Source organism: Peromyscus maniculatus, chromosome 6, assembly GCF_049852395.1.
Source record: "Peromyscus maniculatus bairdii isolate BWxNUB_F1_BW_parent chromosome 6, HU_Pman_BW_mat_3.1, whole genome shotgun sequence".
Taxonomy (NCBI): domain Eukaryota; kingdom Metazoa; phylum Chordata; class Mammalia; order Rodentia; family Cricetidae; genus Peromyscus; species Peromyscus maniculatus.
Genome location: NC_134857.1, coordinates 122,665,383 through 122,678,648, shown reverse-complemented (window position 1 = coordinate 122,678,648; position 13,266 = coordinate 122,665,383). Strand labels below are relative to the sequence as shown.

At 40.1% G+C, this 13,266-nt stretch overlaps 1 protein-coding gene across 2 annotated transcripts in view; it reads right to left on the bottom strand.

The window, feature by feature from the left end:
* Window positions 1-13,266, bottom strand: part of LOC143274008 (uncharacterized) — a 201,067-nt gene that overhangs the window by 129,579 nt on the left and 58,222 nt on the right. The window lies entirely within an intron of this gene.

Genomic DNA, 13,266 nt, shown 5'->3' with positions numbered 1-13,266 from the left:
ATTGTCTACTACAGTATAGACCACAGCAATGGGCAATGTCCACTTCAGCGGCTGCTCACTATTGTCTACTACAGTATAGACCACAGCAATGGGCGATGTCCACTACAGTGGCTGCTCACTATTGTCTACTACAGTATAGACCACAGCAATGGGTGATCTCCACTTCAGTGACTGCTCACTATTGTCTACTACAGTATAGACCACAGCAATGGGCAATGTCCACTTCAGTGACTGCTCACTATTGTCTACTACAGTATAGACCACAGCAATGGGCGATGTCCACTGCAGTGGCTGCTCACTATTGTCTACTACAGTATAGACCACAGCAATGGACGATGTCCACTACAGTGGCTGCTCACGATTGTCTACTACAGTATAGACCACAGCAATGGGCGATGTCCACTGCAGTGGCTGCTCACTATTGTCTACTACAGTATAGACCACAGCAATGGGCGATGTCCACTGCAGTGGCTGCTCACTATTGTCTACTACAGTATAGACCACAGCAATGGGCAATGTCCACTTCAGTGGCTGCTCACTATTGTCTACTACAGTATAGACCACAGCAATGGGCAGTCTCCACTTCAGTGACTGCTCACTATTGTTCTACTACAGTATAGACCACAGCAATGGGCGATGTCCACTACAGTGGCTGCTCACTATTGAAAACTACCACAGAATGGGTTTCCATGATACTACGACAAAAGGTTTGCGAGGGCACAGGAGAAAATACTACAAAGTGGGTTTATATTTTGAAAGCAAAGCGACTAGAAATATGGAAATGAAGATGTGCTTTAAGAATGGGTATGCAATATAGTTTCACAAAATAAAACCCGTAGACACAAATGTCCTTCAAGTTAACTATCAGTCAATGATCTAGCATGCAGGAAATGTCCTTGTTTTTCTTTTAATTCTGTATGATAGGCCATGAGCCATCTTAAAATTTAAATCTTATTTTAAATCCTAATTCTATGTGTGTAGTAGCTTTATAACAATGGACAGAAAAAATGCAAAAATAAAAGATAAAATGGTTGGTGTCCTACTTAGCAACAATGTGTCTCTTGATTACCTCAGTACATACACATGTAATATGTACAATCCACTGCACATATATGCAGACATGTATACCTACTGATGTTAAATACACAACTTGAAAATATTCTGGAAATGGATTTAGGGTTGCTTTTCTTTTATTTTCTTTTAAAACTTAAGAATAAAATACATTTTAAAAGATTGGAGAGCTTACTGTCATATAGGAACACTTATTGAAACATGCATTTTTAGTACCGGGGCAGAGCAGACAGCTTCGATTAGGAAAGCTAGAGGATATTTCATTTGATTGCTCTAAAAGATGAAAAGAGAAGACAGACAGAGGATGAAACAATTTCAGGTACTTTCAATGCATTTATCAAATAAGAATGAACTGCTTTTGACTGAGCATATAATGACTCAGAAGGTATTCACTCAACCAAAAGGCAAGGACTTCCTTTCCACTGTGACGAATTCAACTTAATGAAATTATATTTTTTTAAAAAAACTAAACATATGAGATATAAGAAGAAAAAGGGAGATGATAGAAAAGAAAGCAATGGCTAGTGTATTTCAGGAGAAGACAATAGGCACAATTTTGACCTGATTAATGTTAGAATTTCTGCCTGACCTTGAATTTGACAAAACTCAATATAAAGGCCAAGCTTATAAAAGGACTTCAATTATAAGAGGTTATCTAAAGCACACTTAAGCTGGTTCTCAAGATGAAATACTCACTGAAGTTTGTATTTATTTCTCAAACAACCATGTTAACCTTGCTATTTACACTGCCAATGACATCTTCCAAGACTGTGCACTCCCTGAGCTATAAATCCCCACCAGATAAGCAGCTCATTCCTTGTTTGTCAAAGTGTGGTAGGAAGTTGTACCAAGAAAATAATATATAAATGAATCAAACACAGTACTGTATATTACAAAAATAAAATCTATAGAGCATGTGCTATACATTCTGTATGAATCCTTCACCCACTATATACAAATTGGCATCTCAATGACCAATACTTAACACCTGTAAGAATGGACTTGAAGGAATAGAATGAATAATCACCTGCATGTGTTGTTTTCTACTTCATAAACCTCTTTCATTAGTGTTCTATCAATTGACCTTTTCCTAAGAAACAGGCTGGGCATGTGAGACCAACATGGGTAACCTTATTTGTCCAAGATCATGCGGCAAATTCGAGAGGCAAATTCAGAACCCAAACATAAGGCAGTTTGTTTCCTGGGATAACTGAGATATTTCTCTGAATGTTATCGTTTGTCTCTACAGACATGTGATAGAGAGAAAGAGAAAGACATTACAACATCAACATTCATAAGCCTAGTTGGTCTTTAGTAAACAGGCAGAAACCCACTATTTCTATTCTCTAATGTTCCTTTAAAAGATCTTCCACAGGTTTAGAGATTTCGCCAAACAATACTTCAGTCTTTTATGTGGGAGACATTTCCTATCCAACACAATAGTGATTTGGATATGAAATGGTCCCCTTAGGCTCACACATTTAAATACTTGGTTCCCAACTTGTAGTTCTGTTTTGGAAGGTTGAAGAACCTTTTTGAGAGCAGGGGAAATCTTAGTGGAAGGAGATCATTTTGGTAGACCTTGATGGTTTAGAACCCAGCCCCACTTCTGTCCACTCTCTGCTACCTGCCTACCTAACTGCAGACATATAACCCTTGCTTCCCTTCTCAGCATCGATCCTTCTCTGCCATGAAGGCGTGTGTCCCTTCTTCAATCCTAAGCCCAAAACTCTTCCTCTCTCAAGATGTTTAGTATTGGGTCTTTGGTCACAACAATGAAAAAAGACATTAAAATAAGGATAAAGGCCAGCATTAAGTCATTAACTGAAGAGGTCATGGAAAGCACAACACTATTAAAATATAATGAATGCCTTAAATAGTTTGTTTTAAATATGGAAAGAAATTACTATGATTAACCTAAATGTCTGTCTTCCCTCAACCCCATCTATAACTTATCATACACATTTTCCAACACTGGTATGTTAAATTTGAAGCTAAAATTTAGTAACAAAAAAATTGCCTCAACTTGGGGTAGAGAGATGGCTCAGTGAATACTTTGTTCTCTTATCTGTACTATGCATTGGCAGTGTGTGCACAAGCACAGATACTCCTCTTGTGTTGTACTTCCCTCTTGGTCTGGGAAGGACAGCACAGAGCATGGGCTTTGGAATTAGACCTTAGATTTATTTATTTTATGTATATGGTGTTCTATCTGCATATACATCTGCATGCAGGAAGAGGACATCAGATCCCATTATAGACGGTTGTGAGCCACCATGTGATCCTGGGAATTGAACTCAGGGCCTCTGGAAGAGCTGCCAATGCTCTTAGCTGCTGAACCACCTCTCTAGCCCCTTATTCTACCTCTTACAGACCTTGGACTTGGGCTTTAGTAAAAAATAAGTGTACAAATACTTAATGTTTGCATTCAAATGCCCAAATCTATATAAAGCCAGGCACAGTAGCACACACCTGTAATCCTAATGATCGTACAGGGAGAGAGGAGGCAGAGACTGGAGGACTCTGACAGCTTGAAGGCCGGTTAGCTTGGTGTCTTAGGATTATTGTTGCTGTGATGGAACATCATGGCCAAACAACTTGGGGAGGAAAGGGTTTGTTAGACTTACACTTCCTCATTACTGTTCATCATTGAAGGAAGTCTGGATTGGAACTGAAACAACACGGGACCCTTTGAGCAGGAGCAGAAGCACAGACTACAGAGGAGTGTCATTTATTAGCTTACTCTTCATGGCTTACTCAGCCTGCTTTCTTATAGGCAGCAGTGCCACCAGCCCAGGGGTGACCCCACCTAAAAACAGACTGAGCCCTCCCACACTAATTAAGAAAATGCTCTACAAGCTTGTCTGCTCAAAGCAGGCCTTCTGGAGGCATTTTCTCAATTAAGGGTCCCTCCTCTCAGGTGACTGTAGCTTGGGTCAAGTTGACATAAAACTAGGCAGCACAATGGACCGCTTGTCAGCTTGGCACTTAAACACATCAGGATTAGGCCACAACCCTTCCCTTCCCTAAACCTGTGGAAGATCCAAGATTACACATTGATATTGACATCACAATATAAAACATTTACAAACTTAAAAAGCCTCACACTCTTACAAATTTAAACACTTTAACAATTCAGTCTTTTAAAATTCAAAGTCTCTGAACTGTGAGCCCCTATAAAAATCAAAAATAAGTTAAAAAGCTTTCTTATTTCAAGAGGAAAGAACCAGGGCCCAGTCACAATCAAATCCAAGCAAAACCAAACTCCAATAGTGTAAATAACTCAGTGTCCAATTACCTGGAATTTATTCAGTTTTAGTCTTCTGGGCTCCTCCAAAGGGCTTGGGTCACTTCTCTGGCTCTGCCCTCTGCAGGACACACAGCTTGTAGTCTGGGCTCTGGATGGTTCTACTTCTACACTGCTGCTGTTCTTGGTCATCCATGGTACTAGCTTCACCAAAATGCTGGGGTCTTCTGTTGCAACAGGGCTGCACTTCCACCAGGAGCCTCTCCTGGGCTCTCTTCAGGGACTCCAGCCCCACAACACAGTACCAAGCCTCAGCTACTTCCCATAACCCCTTTTTACTTTCAAAATGTGGGTGACTCTTACACTACCAAGATTGGCTGCCAGCACAACCTTGGCTACCTCTGGAACACAGTTTCTGTTTGCTACCTCTCAGGAAATACTTCCCAGAACATCTTACCTCAGTGATGTTGGTCTCTTCTTAATCACTGCTAATTTCTCAGCTCTAGATAACCAGCATCAATTGTTCCAGTAAAGCAAAGATTTGACTTTAATGGTGCTGGTCTCTTGTTAATCATAGCTGACTCTCAGTCTCAGCTGACAAAAATCACAGAATCTTAATTCAAAATATCAAATGGCCCTTATAGAGTCTTTTAACTTTCCTCTGAAACTTCATAAGCCAAGACTCCATCCTCTGCATTGCTCTCAACATTCTGCTCTTCCAAGCTCCTACAGAACAGCCCACTGAGCTCTCAACACTCAATGGCTTTTCTAGCCCAATATTCTGAAGTCCTTCCATAATCCTCCCCAAAACACACAGTCAGGTCTGGCACAGCAATACCCAACTATCCTGCTATCAGTCTCCATCTTAGTTAGGGTCACAACTGCTGTGAGGAAACACTATGACCAAAGCAAGTTGTTGAGGAAAGAATTTATTCAGCTTACACTTCCTCTCCACTCTTTATCATTGAAAGAAGGCTAAACAAAGACTCAAACAGGGCAGGAACCTGGGGGCAGGAGCTGATGATACAGAGGATATGGAGAGGTGGTGCTTCCTGGATTGCTCTTGGTGACTTGCTCAACCTGCTTTCCTATAGAACCCAGGCCCACCATCCCAGGGGTGGCCCCACCCACAGTAGACTGGGCCCTCCCAACTAATTAAGAAAACCCCCTACAGGCTTGTCTGCTTAAAGTCCAACATTCTGGAGGCATTTTCTCAAGTAAGGATTCCTCTTCTCAGAGTATCTTCAGCTTGTGTCATGTTGACATAAAACTAGCCAGCACACCTGGTATGCACGGGTGTACACATCAGAAAACAAAAAGAAACCCTGTCTGAAACAAGACAAAAGTACTGACACAAAGCTTGTTCTGTGGCCACTACACTTAGACCATAGTATGCACCTGCCTACACACACACACACACACACACACACACACACACACACACACACTCTCTCTCTCTCCCTCCCTCCCTCCTTCCCCCAACACACACTCTCTCCCTCCCTCCTTCCCCCACACACTCCCTCCACACACACACATTCTCTCTCTCCCTCCCTCTCTCCCTCCATACACACACACACACACACACTCCCTCTCCCTCCCTCCCTCCTTCCCCCTCACACACACTCACTTCCTCCATCCTTCCCTCCTCCCCCCATATACACACAAACACACACATGATTTCTTGTTAGCTGGGACTGCCTGCACTGGCCTGTGTAAGACTGAGCCTATAAACAATCAGAGACTGGGGAAGGGCTAGCCCTGGTTAAATTCACAAAACACAAAAGGCATGAATGTGGGAGAAGCTGAAGGGAGGAAGGCAGTTGTCTTAGTTATTTTTCTACTGCTGTGACAAAACACCATGACCAAGTCAAGTTAGAGAAGCAAGAGTTTATTGAAAGATCACAGTTTCAGAAGGTGAGTCCATGACCATCATGGTGGGCAGCATTGCAGCAAGCAGGCAGGCATGGTGCTGGAGCATGAAGTTACATCCTTATCAGCAAGTAGGAGGCAGTGGGAGGGGTGCCTAAAGAGCTAATCAGGTCTAGTGTGCCCTTTTAAAACATTAAAGCCCACCCCAGTGATACACCTCCTCTAATAAGGCCACACCTCCTAATCCTTCCCAAATAATTCCACCACCAGGGGACCAAGTATTCAAGCCTATGAGCCCATGGGAGCCATTCCCATTTAAACTACCACAGCAATTACCATGGATAAAAGGGATATAAGAAATGGGGTGGGGTAAGGTTATTCAGAATACATTATACATATGTATTAAATAGTCAAAGAGAAACTTTAATAAAGGTCATTTACAAAGAATAGCTCTTCTGTACTGGCAATGGTACTATCAACTCATTTAATTGGTTTAAAGAACAATCTCCAGGCTGCTGAATCCACATGGCTAAATCTGAAAACATGATGTTGAAAGCAAAGCATGTTTCAAAAATACACATAAAAATAGAAAGAAAGAAATAAAAACCAAACAATTGTGACAAAAAAATGAGTACATGCATCTGTGGGTGTAGCTCACTTGGTTGCAAGCTTACCCAGCATACACAATGCCCTGTCCAACTCCCAGCACTACAACAGCCTGGTGTGGTGGCACACACCTAGAATCCCAGCACTCCAAGATGGAGACAAGAAGTTCAAAGTCATCCTCAGCTGTGAAGGAAGTCCAGGGCTAGCCTAGGCTAGAGACCTTGTCTCAGAAAAAAAAAATGCATTTACACAATAATACCACATAAATTAATTGTTAAAGTACAAATACCATATAATGTTCTGTATACAATCAGATGTGATAAACTGAACATACACAAATGTGTAGTTGGGTGTGTTTTCACTTTTACTCTTTTGGAGGCCTGCCACCCAGCCTATTTATTCTCTGTACCTGCCAGGCCCACCTATCCTTTCTCCTGCCTAGCTATTGGCCATCCAGCTCTTTATTAGTCTAATCAGGTGTTTTAGACAGGCAAAGTAACACAGCTTCACAGTTAAACAAATGCAACATAAAAGAATGCAATACATCTTTGCTTCATTAAGCAGTTCCACAGCATAAACAAATGTAGCACATCTTAAAATAATATTCCACAACACGAATGCTGCATGGTTTCAAAGTATTTCCCCTGAGAACTATATTAACAGCAACAAAACTTAACAGTAAACAGATCTTCCTGATAACAGCTTAGCCCAATGATAATATTATTTATGAGTTCTGTTCCATGGTTGACCTAGTTCACCTTTTGTTGTTGTGATAAAATGCTGACCAAAATCAAACTGGCAAGGAAAGGGTTTATTTTAGCTTAGAGGTATAGTCTGTCATTGAGGGAAGCCAAGGCAGAACTTCAAGACAGGAGCTGGAAGCCGAAATCACCAGAGGAATGCTGTCTACTGACTCATTCTCTCTGGCTTGACCTTTCACCTTTCTTATGTAGCTCATATCCACCTGCCCAGGTATGGCACTACTCACAAAAGGCTGAGCCCTCCTATATAAATCCAAGAAAACACACACACACACACACACACACACACACACACACACACACACACCAACCTGATGCAGACAATTACCATAGTTGAGGTTCCCTCTTCCCAGAGGTTGTGTCATGTTGACAAAAACCAAGCAGCACAATGATGTCCTCAAGTTGCAGGACTCCTGTCACTCTGAAGCATTCTTGCCTCAAATGCATAACCTCACTTCAATCACGAGAAAATATTTTACAAACAGAAACAGAGGGACATTCTACAAGTAATGGATCAGTTCTCTTTGAGTGTGAAGGTCACAAGAGCTTCAAAGTTTTTTTTTTTCTGATCAATGGTTACAGGGTAGAGAACATCAAAGAAATAATGGCTTTATAATGTGTCACGGGATCCTAGACTAGGCCTCGGAAAAGAAGCAGGAAATAAGCAGAAACGGTGCTGCTGCTGAGTGCAGGTCTACCATTTAGCATTGTACCTGTGTTGATTTCCTGGTTTTGTTCATTGTACCAGGATTATGTAAGACTGACACATGATAGGCAGCTGGGTAAAGGGCATGCCGGAACTAGTGGTACTATTTTTACAGTTTCTGTTGGTCTAAAATTAGTTCAAAATTAAAATGAAATAACAGACAAAAACACCTGAAAGGACTCTACATGTGAGCCAGTGTAAAGAAGACCCAGACCCCAGGAAGGAGAAGAAAGGAACAGAAAGCAGACAGCCAGGAGCAAACACATTAAAAATGAAAAAGTTCCCGCTCGGAACTTAATCAAAGAAATCCAGACTAAAACAAGGATTCAGCCTGGTCTTCAAGCAGGCACATTTGATCCTGTATGCCAGTCTGCAGATGGGAATGCAAGAAGCAAAACCCATAGCCACTGTAAAGGGAGGGAAAATCAGTATACACCACTCTGAGGGAAATTTTTAAAGTTTAAATGTGTGCATCCTTGACAAAGGCTTTCCCGTCTAAGAACTCATTCTAATGAAATAAAAAGTCAAAAATTCAAGGGCTGTTGATTGAAATGTCATAATCATGAAAATTTTCAATAATAATCTACATGTTCATCAATGGAGAAAGGTTAATTATGATGCATCCTGTATCCATATGTGAAAATATCATTCAAAAATGTTAAAATAATATATACATTTACAGTCATGAATATATATGATTATTATGTGAAATATGAAAAGCAGTTCATGATAAACATAAATTATAGCACAAATTATGGTATAAAATACTTATGGTTATGTATAAATTTGTTTAAACTATGAGGGGAAAATGTAATTTTGATTCATTGTATTTTTTATTTCCTAATAAGTTCTATTATAAAATTAACACGTATTTTCTTTTAATAGTAAAAAAGATAATAATATTTTCAATTTAATTATTGAAAACTTGATGCCTCATTCAGACTTCATTTGCTTTTCAGGGATCTGAAATTCTAGATAATTGTCTTCTGCATGCTTAGACAGTGGAAAACTGCAAGGCTGCACGTTCAGGACTGGCCACCAGGTGGTACACTGCTTCTCCGATGCACGTTTCAGGCATTTTAAGCTGACTGAGCTATGCATACTTACTGTGGTGATCCCAGACAATAATCTAGCCCTGCATTTGTTTTTCTTTCACATAAAAATTGTTTGCATTTCCCTGAATAATTATTAACTTAATAGCCATTTCTTCAATTTTCTTACAGGCACTGAAATTTCCTGGACACATAAGAGACAAAAATCGAAGTGGCAAAAGCCTGGTCAGTTGACAGCTTTGCATTTTGTCAACTTCCTAAACAAAGTTAAACCGGTTTTCATGAAGCCATTTATTGCTCTACATTGTAAGTCTTCAAAAGAAAAAGGAGAGACTCCGCATTTTCTGAGCATATTTGAATCTGTGTATATATTATTAATTGTACATGTATTTTACCTATGGATTATCTGACTTTGAAGGAATGATAGTCCAAAGAATATGGCCTAAGAAATACTGTCCTCGACACCTGTCTGTTTAATATAATCATCTGAGGTCATGACTGAAGGTTCAGCTTTCTTCACTCCTGACTACAGATGTCATCTGTCCTGTGTCCACACAGCTCAGAACCATTAAGTCACAGGTTGTCAATTGCTATTATGTAACCAGAGTGGCCCTGAAATCTGTGGACAAATTCTCTGTACCCAAAGCTCTTCTCTCTAAGCTGTGCTAATCTTACCCCAGGGGTCTTAAATAGATCCTTTCCTATTTGTGCCTGATTGCCCTCTGAACTAAACTCAATACAAGTGCAAGAAGACTCCTACTCTCCAGACCCCAGTTCATGTGAGATAACAGAATTGCATATCCCTAGGAAAGTCTGTTAAATATGGCAGTGTGGGTTAACTCTAAGCTCATCAAGGAAAACTTTGGGAACAGGAAGCCAGTACAGATCATCTCAGTCCCCCAATAATTAGCATGGTATCCAGAACACTATAGGTTTTATTACATATTAGAAGAATGAGTAATGTGTTTAATAAGTAAATAGAATCATGTGCTTTTTAGTAAGATGCTAGAAAGAGTATCATAATTCTAACATCACATTTTAAACCTTGTTTAACATATGTTAATCATAAAATGACTTTCTTATTTCCTCAAAACTGTTTACAAGTAGATTCTGTAGTTCAGCTATGAGGAAGGGTAGAAAATAGCTCTGTCTTCACAAAGTGCAAAGGGCAGTGATTAAAAATAACCTACATTTATTTAAGGCTTCCTCAAGCACTGTAATACTTGATGCTCACAACAACCCAATGAGGTTGATATATGTACCCAGCTACTGTTTTAAATTGTCATAAAGTAATACGTAGGCTCAAGGGATCCTTATAAAATACATACAAGATAGAAAGAACAGGAATGCCACAAATGCCTTTGAAGACACCGCACAACTTAAAAACAACATCATTTAGGTTATCTGTGGTCCCTTTCCTTCCCCTAAGTAGAAATTGTCCTGAACTTTGTTTTTAACATTGCTTCATTTCCATCTATATTTAACCATGTATGCTTTGCTAAATAATAAATTCTGCAGTTTACGAATTATTTATACTTTTCATAAACAGAACCATGCTACAAACATAACATTTCCATGCCACATCATCATTTCCCTTCCCAGCTAATCTCAGTCACATGGGCTAGATTTTCCTCATACATGTTACTTACACACATGAATACACACACACAAAGATAAATTCATTCAACTTCTTCAGATTCTATCATTAAACTAACAGGCCAAAAGACTAACCAGCATGTAATGTTCTTTGGAGCGAGGATGGTTATGGGCCTAAGCCGAGGTTCTTTAATGCATAATTATGAAAAGACAACTAGACGATTCAACACCCATCCATTCTCCCAGTTTGACGAAACATTTATTTGTTGTGAGATGAAGGCAAAGTTGCCCCACTAATAAAAACCTAGAATTTCTAAGCTTATCTAGGCAATATAAACACATGTTTGAAAGTAGGGAAAAAAGAAATTCCTTAAAGGTGGAGGAGGAAGCATGTTCTTTGTGCCCTTTGACCTTTCTCCAGGCACCCTTCAGTGCAGATATGAGAGCAAGTGACACAGCGGCCACTCCCATTTGACGGAGCTGTAAAGCCTGAGGAGCTGCCAAGATCTTAGGTGTGGGACATTCTCTCAACTTCACGCCATCACACTTCCTCTAGACTCTCTGTTTCATATAAGAAATAGAGAGCCCTGTCCTACTCAAGTCATTATGATTTGGACTTCTACTGTACAGAGTTAAATTGAAGTTCTACTTGATAAAGCAATAATCAAAGACATTTGCTCTAAAATTATACCTGATGGCAGTTCTGTCTTTCATGGATTCTAGTATAGACCATTAGTACTGAAATAGTCACTGAGTTAAATCTCTTTTTTAGAGCACAGAGTAGACCCCACTTAAACATAGTTTACTAGGTTCAGGTGTTCCTGTTCAGTAGGTTAGCTAACTACCGCAGTGCAAACCCATACCATGAACCCCCACTTCAGTTTCCTTCATGTTGGATCGTATGTGTATGAGTCTATGTTGAGAAGCATGTGTCAACACTTACAGGTACTTTTCAAAAGATTTGTCAAATCAAAGCTCAGCAGAATGATAGAAGGCATGTAGACCAACTTCCTCTGTATTATACACAAGCATGGCTGTCTACCTTTCACAGATGTTGACCATCAGGCAAAGTATATTGCCAAGAGTTGTATCACTCCAGTGAAGAAAACAGATTCACCAGATGAGTCCCCTTCTCTATGTTTGAGACTTAAAGTGCTTAGGAGAGGACATTGAGTGCCAAGGTTAATGAGAACCTCTTCATTTCTAAGGGTTGCCATGAGCCCAGAAGAAAGAAATGTAGGGACAATTTGCACATCTCAGATGCCGAAGACCACCTCCTTCCTTAACTGTTTGTAAAGGATTTCTGCTTTTTTTTTTTAACTCTGCTCACCTTATTTTGCATAATGTTAAAAATCTCTATGTTCCCAAATCATTAGGAAAAAAGAAAGGTGGGGCATTCTAAATTAGTTTTTGTGGTATAGCGGAAAGAGAATGTGTTTCAGAATCACAAATACTGGTTCTATGACTCATGAGTTATGTGGTCTTTGGCAAGTCATTTAACCTCTTTAAACATGGTATTTTCCCTCTGAGGCACAGCCACTTTCCATGAAGAGGGTCTGTGAGGATCTATAGCAGGAATCTTAGAGAGTCTTATCAATAAAATCAAACCTGAGGCCAGTTATTGGAGTGAATGCTGGTAAATCAGATGCAGAACAAGCCACAGCTATCTCACCTTGCCAGTTTCTCAGCTGGTCCTGTTTCCTCAGACTGGAAGCTTCTGTGTCCTCATCCCAATGGCTCTCAGCTGAACTGCTGCTCGAAAGCCTGAAGCTTAACCAGCTAAAAGCTTAACCAGCCAAATGATTAACCAGCCAAATGCTGCTAGTTTCTGGTTCTCACGCCTTATGTGCCTTTCTGCTTTCTACCATCACTCCCTAGGATTAAAGGATTGCTTTCTGGGATTAAAGGCGTGAGTCACCATGCTTGGCTATATCCTTGAACACATGGATTTCTGCCTCTGGAATGCTAGGATTAAAGGCGTGTGTTACCACTGCCTATCCTCTATGTTTAATATTGCGGCTGTTCTGTCTCTGACCCCAGATAAGTTTATTGAGGTGCACAATATTTCAGGAAACACAATACCACCTCAAGGATCAAACAATAAAATGTCCTTGAGGTGGCTCATGGGTAAAGGGCTTGCCACAGCAGCCTGATGACCTAAGTTCAATTCTTGAAAACCACATAAAGGCAGAAAGGGAGAAACAAATCCACAAAGTTACTGTCTGACATCCACACATGCACCACTGCACATCATACATGCATAATAATACTAAATATTTTTAAGGCCATGAAAGTCAAAACAATACCTATGAACAAAAGACATTCTCTACCCTCATGTAGTCATACCTAGTGAATTTA